Source organism: Panthera tigris, chromosome F2 (assembly GCF_018350195.1).
Source record: "Panthera tigris isolate Pti1 chromosome F2, P.tigris_Pti1_mat1.1, whole genome shotgun sequence".
Taxonomy (NCBI): Eukaryota; Metazoa; Chordata; class Mammalia; order Carnivora; family Felidae; genus Panthera; species Panthera tigris.
Window position 1 is genome coordinate 21,997,401 of NC_056676.1, and position 15,611 is coordinate 22,013,011.

Consider the following 15,611-nt stretch of genomic DNA (forward strand, 5'->3'; position numbering starts at 1 on the left):
CGCCCACGCGCGGCCGCCTTCCTGCCCCAGGCCAGCCTCGCGGTGTCGGCCTTCCGCTCCCTCTGGCGGAGGCGGGGGGCCAGGCAGCGTTCGGAGCGAAACTGGAGACCCGGGTAGGCAGCCCCGCCGGGGAGCGAGCCGTGCCGCGGACCCGGGAGAGCGCGGGCCGAGGAGTCCGCGCCCCCGCCCAGGCCCCGCGCGCACTAGCGCTAGCTGCGCCTTTTGACAGGACTATTTATTTGTACTCCTCGGGACAAACCACCCGGGCAAAGACGAGGGGGTTGGAAAGGGGAGCAAGAGGTGGGGCGGGGGCGTGGAAGGGGTGGGGACCGTTTTTCTGCGCTCAGGATCTGCTGTTGGGGGCAGGGAAGGGGAAGTCTCCGCTGAGCCGCGATTTGGGGCCCCGGGTCCGTGGGACCCTCAGATTGTCAGTGAGAGATGTGTGTCGGGCAAGTGAAGGAGGGGACCTTGTTCGTACCCACCCCACTTCCACGCCCAACTAGTCTTAGCGATGGCGGAGATTGCCAGACGCTTCAAAGAAAGCCCTAGGATCGCGACCTCTGCTTCTCTCCCGGACTTTTCAGCGGAACTGTTTCCCAAGTTCATAACGCATCATGTAGGACTGCCTATCCTGGGCTTGCCCGACCACAGCTTAAGAGCAAAGCAAGCACAACACTGACAACAGTTAACCTCTCCCTTTTCCGTCCTCCTTTTCCCCTAACGTGGCTTTATGATTTACAAAGCACTTTTAGTACATTGGTTCGGTTCGTTCCATTTTCAAACATCTGTGACTTAAACGTTATCTCCACTTTGCAGAACTTCAAGCTAAGCCACAGAGATAGAGATTTAAGTAAAGGACCCCAATCACCGGGCTGGTAAGTAGAATACGGACGGAGATCCGTGTCTAGCATCCCCGGCCCCTCGGTCTTCAGTCGCTAACCCGCCTCCCTCACCACACATCACAAGCCGTTATATCCACTGTTTTCCACTGTCTTGAGAATTTGATGCTTCGTTTTGTTTGTAATACCACAATGCATAAGACAGAAGCTCTTGCCCCAACTCTTTGCGTTGTAGTCTAAGGAATCGATTCCTATTTTAGATTGTGTATTGAAGAGCACACTCCGACAGAACAGCATCCAGAATTATGGTGTTCAATGCCAACCAAAAATAAGCCCTCTGCCCACTCCCCTCCCCCAAAGAAAACAAAACAAAACCGTGGCCTCATTATTTTCTAACTCAAAGGACCTTTGCAGTAGGTAGGTGCTCTTGGAATGGGTACTTCACTTTGGAAGGAGGCACCTATGGCCAGCTACTGAGTGCCTGCTGTGCGCCAGTCACTGGGCTGGGCGCCATACGACTGCCGACAGGAATTAAAAGAAAACAACAAAACAACAAAATGATTAAACCACTGCGAGGTTGGGGTATGGTAACTCCGTTTAGCAATGAGGAAACCTAGGCTTCAAACCGGAGTTAGGTGTTTACTTGTCCTTTCCCTAAAAGCTCACAGGCTCCCAAACGGAGCCAAGTGCGAGGAAAGAAATGTGCAGTCAGCCCAGGACAGAGTGGGCAGAAGCCATGGGGCTAGCCTCCCTCCACCAGCAACTCCGCAGAACAAATGCTCCCGGCTTCGTGCCTGAAGTGCCACAACAGGTGGCTGGCCTGGGCTGACTTCATCACTCAGGCATCGTCCACCTTCGTATCCCAGGCCAGGCCTCCCTGGTGGGGGATGTTTCACACAAGCCCTCCTGGTCGCCCTCATTTGTAGAGGTTTTCTCCCTATACATTTTGTCATTTTGTTAAGGGATGGGGCAGGGGCTCCTCTGGGGATCATTTGAGTGAAAATATCGCTCATTTTCCGTTCTCTCTGGGCTGGGAAAAGGCAGAGAGTATCCACAGAATGTAGAGTTCTTCATAGGGGTGCTCGAACTTGAACTTGACTTTAGGTGCCACGGGCCAAGGAGGGAAGAAAAAGTGAGAAGGAGCGAAGGATGTAAAAAGGAGATCGTAAGCTAGATTTCTGCATCACCTATTGGTGACTTGAATCTATCAGTATAAATACATAGTCTCACACATTAGAGGCAGGCATATAGGTTTTAAAAATCTGGATTGTTTATACAGGTGCAGAACAAAGTCTTTCTTTAGAAAAGATTAATGGTGGGCAAAGTGCTAGTTTTTCTCTAAACAGTCGCAAAAATCTGTACCCAGTCTCAAAGCTAAGCAGGTCATGGCCAGTTTCTCTTGCTTGTAGGAACTGACTGACCCCAAATGTTTCTGCTTATTTTTTTCATAGCTCTTTCCTTTCTGTTTCTCTTCTCTTCTTTGTGCCTCTTTATCTTTCCGTCTTTCCATTCTTTTTTCCTTCTTCTTTATCTCTGTTCCTTCTTCCCTCCCTTCCTGTGTTCTCTTTCAAGAAAGGCGGCTATTTTCATCTTCTTTCATTATTCCTTTCCCTCCCTTTCTTTCTAGTAATATTTTTCTTTTACTCTTTTTTTTTTCAAGTTGCAGACTCCCAATAAAGATCAGGAAGTGTATCTTCAAATGCATTTCATATTAGTGTATAACTGCAGTTTGCTTTAAGCATGTTTGTAATATATGACGTCTGTCACCTCTTTACACTTTGAATATGCTTTTACTTTCCCTTCTCTCTCAATACAACAGCCCCATGAGCTGAACAGTGCAAGTATAATTATTCTTTTGAAAGTTCAGCTATTCTAATGTTTTGGCAAGTTGTACACTGCAAATGAATCGTAAAGACTTTATTTTTGTATTTTAAAAAAAGCATATTGAAAATAATTCCTATCTGCCCCTGCTTTGCAACATGTTTTCTTTAATTTTTTTTTAAAGTTTATTTATTTATTTTCAGAGACACAGAGAGAGTGCAAGTGGGGGAGGGGCAGGGAGAGAGGGAGAATCTGCTGCAGGCTCAGCACAGAGCATCACCTGGGGCTGGAACTCATGAACCATGAGATCATGATCTCAGCTGAAATCAAGTCCAGTGCTTTTCCAACTGAGCCACCCAGGCACCCTGCTTTGCAACCTTTTAGATTTGTGGCCTGAATATACAGATATTTATGGTATATATTAATCGTCTTGAAATTCTTTAAGATGTCCTTTTTAAGTAGGCAAGGGAGGCTGGGTGGGCTAAAAGTTACATTATAAAACAAACATTAATACATTTAATAATGTTTTCTAATCCTGGTTTTCCTGCTTATTGGCTATATGACCTTTGGCAATTTCCTTTTTCTGAGGCCCAGTTTCCTGATCTATAAAATGAACTATCTGTCTCATAAGGGAGAGGAAGGGTATGAGCAAATGCCTGGGCCAGAGCCTGATACATGGAAGAAGTTCAATAAATGCGAGTTATTTTCATCACTATTAATTGCTTTGTCCAATGTCATATAGCTGATAAGTATCAGGTCAGGAACTGACCCAGGTTTTGTACTCCAGGACTTGTTCTGGGTTTTCGATGGCCCCAGGATGCCATTTGCTTTAACCGCAAGCTTCTAGGGTTTGAAGTACGTGATCCCATTTCCCATAGATCTTGTAGGAGACTTCACTGAGGGAAAATGGATGGGCCTACATTTCTTTCTCCAGGTTCTCTTCCCGTAAAGTCACAGCACTTCTCCAATCCTCACTCTCCTTATTTAAAAACTGGAATAACATTCCTAAATCAGAGTTATTGAAAGGTTTACGTGAAATTGTGGTGTATGTGAAAGCACACTCAGATGTAACATGGAAAAGGCACTTAATATATTAAAATATTTTTAAATGCAATATTTAAATATTTTAAATGGTTTAAAACATTAAAAATATCTAGGGGTGCTTTGGTGGCTCAGTTGGTTAAACATCTACCTCTTGGTTTTGGTTCAGGTCCTGAGCTCATGGTCTTAAGATTGAGCCCTGTATAAGACTCCCTGCTGAGCTTGGAACCTGCTTGAGATTCTCCCTCTCCCTCTCGCCCTCCCTCTCTCTCTCGCTGCCCCTCTCCCACTCGTATGTACATGTGCATGAGCTCTCTCTCTCTCAAAATAAATATTTAAAAATGTATTAAAAATATCTAAAACTTAGGTTTTCTAAAAAGGTAGACCAAGGTAGGTTAATAATTAGAGACCACAGAAAATAGGCCATTTATGGCCACTGCCCCTTCTAACTCTGTTGGAAGACTAGATGCGAAAGTCTGAATTTGGGCTGGTCAGGTGGGTTTAGGGTTTTGGGAGAGGAGCGGTTGCATCTACGTTCTGGGAACACCAGGCCAAAACATTAGTAAGTAAATGCTTAAGAAATGATTGGCGTGACAATGCATTTGAATGGAAAGAGCCCTCCCCACATGACCTTCCTGGTGGTATCTTCCTAAAGTCTCCTGATATTCTGAGCCATCTGGATGGCTGAAGAAATTGCCATATCTTTGATCTACAAAAACAGAGTCTCCAATTGGCCAATATGGAAGCCACTAGCCACAGAAGGCTATTGAGGACTTGAGCTGTGGCTAGTCATGTACAGTAGAGTAAAACACACACCAGATATTGAAGACAAAATGAATAAGATCATGTAAAATACATCATGAATATGTTTCCAAAATTATGTCTAACAATGATGGCATTTTGGATATATCGGGTTGAAAAAAATGTGATTAAAATTATTTTCACTTGTTTCTTTTTGGTTTGATAATGCAGCTACTAAACATTTTGATTTATATATGCGGCTCAGATTATTTTCTTTTGGATAATGTAGGGATTAACTATGCTACTATAGATGGAGTGTATAAGGTTCACTGTGAGACCAACTCCCACCTACTCAGGACACACTCTCGTGGGAAAAAGCATGATCATTCGGGAAGCACACATGACATCACGTATCTTGTCCCTCATCCCTGTCATCTCCCCCCTGCACCTCACCACGCGTCCTCAACCTCACATAATCCACCTGACCCTAGAACATGCTGAGAAACACTCTGCCCTACTATGTAACGGAAGCCTTAGCCCTGGAGAAGCATTGAGCTTGATCCCCCCCAGGCATAACGGACACTCTGCAGACATCAGCCAGAGCTCCATGGCCCAGTTCATTAGGCTTTCAGTGCTTAAGGAGCAGGACACCTAGGCCAGTGAGGTGAAAGATCTGGGGAACGCTGTGCACGGGTCACGTGGACTGCTAGTCACATGGTGTGCCGGTCACACGGGGAGCAGGTCGGTTGGAGGCACAGTTAGGCCAGCCTCACCCCAGGCCCTGTCTCTTCTTTCTTCGACTACACGAAGCCACGTGCCCAGCTCTAGGTCCCCTGCAGCCTCCATCCCGGGTCGTCCAGGATGTCCCCTCCACCCCCACTCCCAGCCCAGGAAGGAAAGGGACTCCTGGCGTTTGGGCGCCACCAAGGAAGTGGCCAAGCACCTGTGGGGACACTCGGAATGGACAAGAGGAGTTCTCTGTCATCTACGACACAACCAGTCGTCCACTGCTGGCTTCTTATCCAGAAGTTGTGCCAAGATTTTTGCTTCTTTGGAGCCCCAACAGGCCTCAGTGCGTAGACAGGCCAGTGCCTGGACACATCAGGTCTGCGGAGGCTCGAGGGCGAAAAAGTCTGAGTATGTTTCAGAGACCTGATTTTCTCTGCCATCAAGAGGGAAGGAAAAAGTCTTCACTGACTGTCTTGACAAGTAAAAATGCAGGTGGCTTTGGGAAAAGATTTTTTTTAAAGCAGTATCTGCGGATTGAAACCGTAAACTCTTCTGCCCCTGGCATGCTGTGTATCTCCTGAAAATGACTTTGACTGCTCCACTAGCAGAGTGAAGCACACCAGCTCTCAGGGAGAAAAAGCCCTGCGGTGAAGGCCTCCGAAGGAGGCCTGTTTGAAGAATCTCTGGACCTCATTGATTTGGGGGCATCCTGAAGAGTGAGCTAGTCTGAGTGCAGTCTTATTTTTTAAAGAATCTCTTGGGGCGCCTGGGTGGGTCAGTCAGTGAAGCGTCCGACTTCGGCTCAGGTCATGATCTCACCGTTCGTGGGTTTGAGCCCCGCGTCGAGCTCTGTGCTGACAGCTCGGAGCCTGGAGCCTGCTTCGGATTCTGTGTCTCCCTCCCTCTCTGATCCTCCCCTGCTCATGCTCTGTCTGTCTGTCTCTCTCAAAAAATAAACATTAAAAAAATTTTTTTTAATCTCTTGAGACAGACTTCCACTTTTGGGCAGAAGCTAAGAAACTTCTGTGCCAGGAGATTTTTAGTGTTTATCGGCAGTACTTTGGAAGTGTGAAAATATTTCATTATCAAAACACCCCTTGAAATGTAGCACACTGCTCTGGTCTCCAATATGTGGTCCCAAGCCTTGTTAATTGTGGAGTTAACCTGGGAGAGAATGACATCCTGCCATGTGGCTCCTCCCGGAGAGAGCCCCCTTTGCTGTGGACTTTAGAAGATTTCTGCATTCGTCAGCTGAGTGGTCTTGGGACACTTGCTCACCTTCTTGGACTTGTTTCTCTGTGGATAGCCCACCTCCCAGAGACTTCCCAGCGTTCAGGCACCCCTGGACAATGTAGGGCATTGCACAAGGTTAGTTCTTATGTTATTGTCTCCATCCTCTCTCCTAGGGTCCCATTCTTTTTGTACCCCTGGAGCAAAAGAGTCATTCCCCTGCTGAGAGTTGCTTTCATTTTAGCAGCCGTCCAATCCTCCACGACCCCCGCCCCACCCAGTGCCTCATCCCCTACAGAACACCCAAGTGAAAACTAAATGCCTCCTGGCGCCAGAAGGAAGTTCTCATGTAATAGATACTTTGTGGTGTCAGAGAGCAGGGATTCTGTGCACTTTGTCCACCAGGCCCTTAATCAGCTCTTCTGTAAAAGAGGGGCCTGGCTTATTTACATGCAAACTTTGTTTCTCCAGCCCCAAGCCCCTCTGACCTCCAATTTTAAAATGAGCTCTCATAGATGATCAGGAAACAGGGAAGTGTTTTGGGAAATGTGCCCACTTTTTCTTGATTTTCCCCCCTTTGGCTTATCTGTGCGGCTCTGCCCAATTAGCAAGGAAAGTGAGCCAATTAACTTGCAGCGGGGGAGAAAAATCCACTCTGTTACATTCCTCTTAAGGTCTGATTCTCAAGCAGAGCTCCTTGAGGATGTTGCAAACATCCTACCTAAGGAACCCTCACGCCTGGTTACATCGCCCTGCTCCCATCCCTTCTTAGACTGCCACATTCTGGCAGCTTCCTTTAGGGAAGAGAGGGGCAGAATTAAAAAACAAACACAACAACAAAAAAAACAACGAAAGACTTAACTGTAAACTCAATGAAGGCAGAGACTGTGTCTTGTTCATCTGGGTATCCTCAGTGGCTAGCAGCTTAAGAAGGCACTGCCGAAATATGTGGTGATTGAAAACATTCACAAACACATGAGCACAATCCGGCCTTCACCCATAATTAATGGAAGGTGCACACTCAACCCGTAATTTGCCCTTCATTTAACCAACTCAGTTTATTCCTATGTACTCTACCCTACTATCAATACTTACAGAGACCCAATTACATTTCTCACTAACTGAACGGACTTTTAAGAGTTATTTCCTGTTTTCAAATGTAGCTTATGTATCCGTCTACTTTTCATATGATATACTTGCCACAGTCCCAGGGTTCATTCCTACTAGCAGAAGGATTACATTTATTATGAACATCCCAGCAGCAAGATCTCTTCTTATAAAAATGAACTCTAGCTTTAAATACCATTTGTAACTTTTTATTCCTGATTGAAAAAAAAAATCAGAATTTTTATAAAGTTGCAGAGGATCACAGACCTACAAAACCTCAGATTACTCTTTTTCTCATAGAATGAGGAGAGAATGGGACCCTTGAAAGTTTCATGGGTTAGCAGAGAAGGAGGACTCAGAAAGACAGGAATCTGTGAGGTGAGAGGAAAACCAAAAGTGAGTAGTGTCATTGAAAACAGGGGAGGAGTTTCAGGAAATCATGGGTGGGGACTTCCAGTTGAGATGCTATGGTAAGATCACGTTTTGAAGCTTCCCTTGTGCTCCAAACACATGGTAATAAGAGTTAAGATGTAGAAATAGAAAACTAAAAAGACATAGTCATGTTCAAAAGCAAGAAAAAGTACCTCTGTGCACCAGGACTGGAACAGAAACAGAATGTTGAGTAGGGTTGAAGTTCCTGGTGGGTCCTCAGCGTCTCCTTCAGGCAGGAGTACTCCAGAATTGAGAACCTTTGCAGAGAAGAGGAGCCTAGCTGTCCCCTGTGAGGACGGAGACTCCCCTGGGTCACTCCTTAAATTAGGATGCTGGAACAAGGTGCTTGCAGCCGCTAAGGAAACACACAGAAGCAGGCCTAGCCAGTGTATTGGCTCTGCGACTGGGTCATTTTCAATTGTTTTAGTCTCTTAATTATGGGTCACATTTTTCTGCTTCTTCACATGCCTGGCAACTTTTGTTTGGGTGCCAGACATTATAAATGTTGTCTGTTGGGTTCTGGATATCTCTGTATTCCTGTAAATACTGTTGATCTTTGCTCTGGGATTCAGTTAAGTTACTTGGAAATGGTGTAATCCTTTTTGGTCTTCCTTTGGAGGTTGGTAGAAGGAATCAGAGCAGGGCTCATTTAGGGGAAATCATTCCCCTACCAAGGTACGAGTCCTATGAGCACTCAACCCAATGCCCTGTGAATTCTGAGATTTTCCAACCCAGCTGGAGCGGGTATTATTCCTGGCCCCGTGTGAGTACCTAGCACTGCTCCCTTTGATCTCTTTTGGTGGTTCTTCCTTCAGCCTCTGGTAGTTATTGATCAGCTGAACACCCCAGGGGGCCCTCTGCAGGTCTCTGAGTTCTGTCCCTGGGTAGCTCCCTGCTTTCTGGTACCCTGCTCTGTGAATTCTAACTGCCTTGTTCTCTGCAGTCTCTCAGCTCTGTTCTCTCCATTCAGGGAGTCTGCCTGGGTTCTCCCTTTCTGCTCCTTAGCTTGGAATGTTCTGGCATGGCAATAGCTGGAGAAACTATAGCGATTTTAGGGCTTGCATTATTTGTTTCCCTTCTCTTAGAGTCCACTAACCACTACCTCATGCTTTGAGAGTTTTGAGAGTTTTGAGAGTTTTGAGAGTCTCTATTTCTTATATTTTGTTTGTTTTGTGGTTGTTTCAGGTGGAAAGGTAAGTCTTATCTATTTTGGCCACAAGTGCAAGTCTTTGGACTTCTACCTTAGTGGGAAACTAATTTTTCCTTTTTTTTTTTAAGGATGAGAGTTGCTTAAACATGGTTGTATTTTGATGAAGAGATTAAAGATATTAACAAATATGAGAAACAGAAAGGAATAGTGATGGGCTAACTTCTCAGAGGAGGTGGAAAGAATAGGGACGGGGTTGGCTTTGAAAAACAAGAAATATACCTCTCTGCCTAAAATGAGATGAAAATAACGTGGGTTGCCAGTGTAGATCAGCAGAGGTTTGTAACAGGAAGTTTGAGAGGTAAGCTCCCGATGGTCTCTGTTTTCTCAATAGAGTATAAATTCAGGTTACTGACTTCAGATAGGAGAGTAGGCATGAGGTATCCAGATTTTAAACCGTGAGAAATGTGAGAAGTAACCATTTTAGAGACTATAAGAAAGGTCTGATGAGGTGTAAGGAAAATTATTTGAAAGAAGTGTTAAGGGCTCTGATGAGGTTGACTGATTAGCATTTAGAGCCATTAACAACTGTGAAGTAATCTAGCATAGTGGCTGATACGTAGTGATTTTCAGTTAGAAATAGCTGAATCTTGGTAATAAGATTGCCTGTTTACATCCTTGGTAACAAGAACTGGCAAGAATGAGCCATTAGTGGGTGAGTTAGGTTTTGATGAGGTTAGAGAGGCAATTTAGGAACATGATGTCTAGGGGAGACACTCACAGAGATTTAGATGAAGCCTCTATAGTTGGAGACCCCTGATATGCAAGAAAAAGACAAAACGAAGGCATACTTACATATTACATATATATATATATATATATATACATATATATATATTTATATATGTATATACATACATGTATATATATATGTATAATTTTATTTGGGGGTTAAGTGAAGAGGGAAGGATTTGGAGAGAGGCGGTAACACTATGTTGCACAAGACTTGAGGGTGCCATTGACATAGAGTACAATGTGAAAGAATCGGTATATTTCTTCTATTTTTTCCGTTGTGCTTTGTCTATATAAAAGACAAAAAATCTATAAATGCAGGCATACATGCATATATAAACACAAACTATTCTTCAAAATTTAGGTTGAGAGTATTAGCAGATTTCTCTCAATACGTCCCACAGCCACCTAGGTCACAGCAAATAGTGGGTATTTTACATCAATACTAAACCTCTGATTTCTTAATATTAGCCATAGGGTATGGACTGGCATGTGATGTATAATTTAATGGAGATAAAAGGTGAAATAGGTCAGATTGTCTGTCCCGCCATGGACCTTATTTCCTTATTCTGCATACTAAATTTCAGTATCTCCTCACATTTTACAATAAACGTATTGAGGTTAACAGAGGCAAAGTCCCTTGCTGAGAATCATGGAGATAGTTGAAGGGGAATTCAGAGTCCCGGGATAGGAGTCTAGCACTCTTGTTACCATATCATGCCCATGATGGCTAATTTTATGTGTCAGTTTGGCTATGATACAATATCCAGATATTTGGCCAGACATTATTCTAGATGTTTTCATGAAGGTGTGTTGTTGTTGTCGTTTTTGTTGTTGTTGTTGTTTGTTTTGGGTTTTTTTTTTTTTTTAGATGAGCTTAGCATTTAAATCAGTAGACTTTGATTAAAACAGATTATCCGCTGTAATGTGAGTGGGCCTTATCCAATCGGTTGACTATCTTAATAGAAAAAGACTGACCTCCCCAGAGGAAGTGTAAATTCTGCCAGGAGACTGCCTTCAGACTTGAACTCAACTCCTTCCCTCCATCTCTAGCCTGCTGGCCTACCCTGTATCTACTGTTCTTGGACAAAGTATGCTAATCCTAGACAATTTAGTAAGCAGGATAATATGTAATGCTATGCACTCTGTGCTTAAATTGGGAAAATTAAAATTATGAAGGGATATTGAATCTCATAGTTCTTGAAATTTAGTCCTTATTTTCAATGTCATGGAAAAATTTTTCTATCCAGGGAGGAAAATGTTCCAAGTAACTATAAAATATCAAAACATTGACTTTTCATATTTCTTTCAATATTATCATGCTACTTTGTCAAAAAATATAAATTTTAATTAGAAATTTTTCTTCATGTCGCTTGGATGGATATAGCCATCTTTCTTTTAATAGAATTATCATTTTTCAAATCACAAAATTCACCCTTTACAAATATGCAGTTCATTGGTTTTTAGTCTATTAACAGGTTGTACAACCATTATCATTATGTATTTCCCAGACATTTATGTCATCCCAAAATGAACTCCTATACCAATTAGCAGTCAGTCCATGCCTCTTGGAAAGCACTAATGTTTCTGTTTCTCTTTTTTTTTTTTTTTTATAGTTCTTTTTTTCAACGTTTTATTTATTTTTGGGACAGAGAGAGACAGAGCATGAACGGGGGAGGGACAGAGAGAGAGGGAGACACAGAATCGGAAACAGGCTCCAGGCTCTGAGCCATCAGCCCAGAGCCTGACGCGGGGCTCGAACTCACGGACCGTGAGATCGTGACCTGGCTGCAGTCGGACGCTTAACCGACTGCGCCACCCAGGCGCCCCTAATCTTTCTGTTTCTGTGTGTTTGTCTATTCTGGACACTATTACATAAATGGAATCATCTAATTGCATTTATAGGCCATTCATATTATAAGTCACAGACCTTTTGTGCCTGATTTACTTCACTAAATATGATGGGTTTTTTTTTTCAAGGTTTACCCATGCTTTTCATGTAATAGCACTTCATTTTTATATGGCTAGATAATATTCCATTGTTTTTACATACCAAATTTTGTTTATCCATTCATCAATTGATGGATGTTTGGTTTGTTTCCACTTTTTGGCTATTGGGAATAATGATGTTATGAATATTTGTATACGGTGTTTTGTAGAACATATGTTTTCAAGTTTCTTGGGTATATATCTAGGAATGGAAATGCTGAGTCATATAGTAAGCTTATATTTAACTTTTTGAGAATCTATCAAAATATTTTCCAAGGCAGGTATACCATTTTATATTTACAGAAGCAATGTAGAAAGTTTCCAATTTCTCTCCATTCTCACCAGTACTTTTTATTGTTTTTCGTTTGTTTGTTTTGATTATAGTCCTCCTAGTGAGTATGAAGTGATGATGTTTCATTGTGCTTTGGTTTGCATTTTCCTAATACCTAGTGATGTTCAACATCTTTTTGTGTCCTTGTTGACCATTTGTGTATTTTCGGAGAAATGTCTATTCCAGTTCTTTGTCCATTTTTAAATTGGATTGTTTGTCTTCTTGTTGTTGAATTATAAGTATGCTTTATTTATTCTGGATAAATACATGATTTGCAAATATTTTCTCCTGTTCTGTGAGTTGTCTTTTCGTGTGATTCTTTCCTTTAAAGCACAAGAGTTTTTGACTGTGACAAAGTCTAATTATCTGGTATTTTCTTTGATTGTTTAGGTTTTGGGTATTGTCTAGGAAATGATTGTCTAATCTATGGTCACAAAGATTCACTTCTGTGTCAGCAGTAATGTTCTCCCTTTAATTCCTGATTTTAGTAATTTGAGTGCCGTATCTTCATTTTGGTCATTCTAGTTAAATGTTTAATTAAGTTGACTATTCTTTATTTCTTATTCTCAGTTTTATTTCTACAGTAATCATTGTTTTGTCCCTTTTGCTTATATTTGGTATGGTTTATTACTCTCTTTTCTAGTTTCTTAAGGTAGAAGGTTAGGTTATTGGTTTGAAGTCTTTTTTTTATTCTTTTTTAATATAGGCATTTATTATAAGCATGGTGGATAATTTTATATGTCAGTTTAGACCAAAGCGTGCTCAGATAGCTGGGAAAACATTTCTTCTGGATGTTTCTGGGAAGGTGTCTCCAGAAGATTAATATTTGAATCATTAGAGTGCATTAAAAAATACTGCCTTTACCAACGTAGACGGGTGTCATCCAATTCCTTGAGGATGTGAATGGAACAAAAAGGTGGAGTAAGGGCAAATTCACTCTCTCTGCTTGAGTTGAGGTATCTGTCTTCTGCCTTTGGACATCAGCTGGGCTATTTCTTAGGCCTTCAGACTCAATCTGAATCACACAACCAACTTTTCTGGTTCTCTAGCTTGCGGATGGCAGATGTGGGGACTTCGCAGCCTCCCTAATCTTATAAACCAATTCCTATAATAAATCTTCTCTTATATATATATACTGTTGATTTTGTTTCTCTGGAGAATCCTGACTAATACAACAGCTATAAATTTCCCTCAAGCACTGTTTGGGTTGTATTCCTTAAGTTTGGTTTGTTGTGTCTTTAGTTTTTTTCATAAGTATTTTTAATGTGTTGTATGTATCACACCATACCTAAGTATAACATTTTCTTTTCAAAGTATTTTCTGATTTCCTTTGTGATTTCTTCTTTGACTCTTTTTTTTTTTAAAGGAGTGTTGCTTACTTTCCACATATTTTTGAATTCCCAAATGTCCTTCTATTACTGGACAAATACTTTGTATTATTTCAATCCTTTTAAATTTATTGAGACTTCTTTCACGATGTAACATACATTCTATCCTGGGGAATGTTCCATGTGCACTTGAGAAGAATGTGTATTCCACTGCTGTTACATGCAGAGTTCTATAGATATCTGTAAGGGCTACATGGTTTATAGTATTGGTCAAGTATTCTGTGTCTTTGTTGACTTTCTTTCTAGTTCTGTCCATTACTGCAAATGAGGTATTGAAGTTCCAACTTCAATTATTGTTGAATTTGCTAATTATTCCTTTACTTCTTAGAAATTCTGTTTCGTGTATTTTGGGGCCCTGTTGTTAGGTTCTTCTGGCTGCTCAACTATCCTGTTGAAACCCCTTTAGTGAACTTTTCATTAAGTTTAGATATTTTTCAATTCCAGAATATCTTTTGGGTTCTTTTTAGAATTTTTTTAGTCCTTAGACATGGTTTTCTCTTAAAAGCTCTTTGCACATATTTAAAATAGCTAATTTAGGGGCACCTGGGTGGCTCAGTTTGTTAAGCATCTGACTTCAGCTCAGGTCATGATCTCGCAGTTCGTGAGTTCGAGCCCTGCATCAGGCTCTGTGCTGACAGCTCAGATCCTGGAGCCTGCTTCAGATTCTGTGTCTCCCTCTCTCTCTGCCCCTCTCATACTTGCACTCTGTCTCTCTCCCTCTCAAAAATAAATAAACATTAAGAAAATAAAAATAAAATAAAATGGCTAATTTAAAGTACATGTATAGTAAATCCAGTGTCTGGACTTCCTTAGGGATAGTTTCCTATTGGTTGCTTTTCTCCTCCTCCTGAATGGGTCATACTTTTATTGTTTGTTTGCATGCCTCATGATTTCTTTGTAGATAACTGGATGTTCAAAATAACATAATGTGGCAATTCTGGAAATCAAATTCGTCCTCTTTCCCAGGGTTTGCTGTTGTGTGTTGTTGTTTCTGTTTAATGACTTTTCTGCATCAATTCTGTGAAGTCCGTACTCTATGTCAGGTGTGGCCACCGAAGTTTTTACTTGGTTAGCATAGTGGTCCACTAATGATTGGACAGAGGTTTCCTTAAATTTCTGAACTGCTAAATCTCTCAGTCTTCACTGAGGGGCTTTCTCTGTGTGTTGGGGCACTACTTCAATGCTTGGTCAAATAATTTACAATTTTGCCTTAGCCTTCACTTCCTGCTTGCACAGAACCTCAAGGTCAGCCAGAGGTGAGAGTTTAGGGCCTTTCAGGTCTTTCTTAATCATATGCACAGTTCTGGGAAGGTGCACAGACCTACCTGCGTTTGTGACTTTCTCAATCCCCAGGAGCATCTCAGAGCTTTTCAAAGCCTCTATGGAATTCTCATTCCCCAGAGTTTTCCTTTTAAATTTTTGATTAGCCTATTATTTCCCCCAACTGTTATTTACCTCTTTAGGCTGCTTCAAAGTTAAACAATTGCATATAATGGCTTCTGATAATGTGCCTGGGGAATAGATATTTTTTGCACTGAATGAGCTCTGAGTCAGGTTAAATAAAGACATCTTTACAAGTAGGGTCTTCCAGGAACTAACAGGTCAAATAATGACAATTCTCTTGGAGTGAACTTTCATAGGAGTGCCATTTTCTACCTTCCAGTGGCTTCAAGGCTGCTGGGTTTCACTGTGATTTTGAGCTGTCCATTTTCAAGGCTACTGTGGCGTCAGAGAGGAGGTATGGGAATAGGGTAAGTTAAAATGCCACAAATCACACAGTCCTTTTCAAGATTCAGATGTTTTTCTTAAAAAAAAAAATACTACCCAGGTTGCTGGAAGCCTTTGGTTAATTTCTAGCATTCTGAAAATATTGATTCTGACAATTTTGGTGAGTTTTCTTATTGCTTTTATGGAGAAAAGACTTTTTGGAGGTCCTTAATCTGCCATTTTTGCTGACATCATCCCTTTTCCCACTGAATCTTGATATATATTATGTATGTCATTAGATCTAATCATAAGGGCAA

General features: G+C 41.9%; 1 long non-coding RNA gene across 1 annotated transcript; it reads left to right on the forward strand.

The window, feature by feature from the left end:
• Positions 1-27: 27 nt before the first annotated feature.
• LOC122235055 lies at positions 28-5,475 on the forward strand. The gene is made up of 3 exons (XR_006213162.1): positions 28-113; positions 817-875; positions 5,253-5,475. It is a non-coding gene; the product is annotated as an uncharacterized LOC122235055 (long non-coding RNA).
• The last annotated feature ends 10,136 nt before the right edge of the window (positions 5,476-15,611 follow it).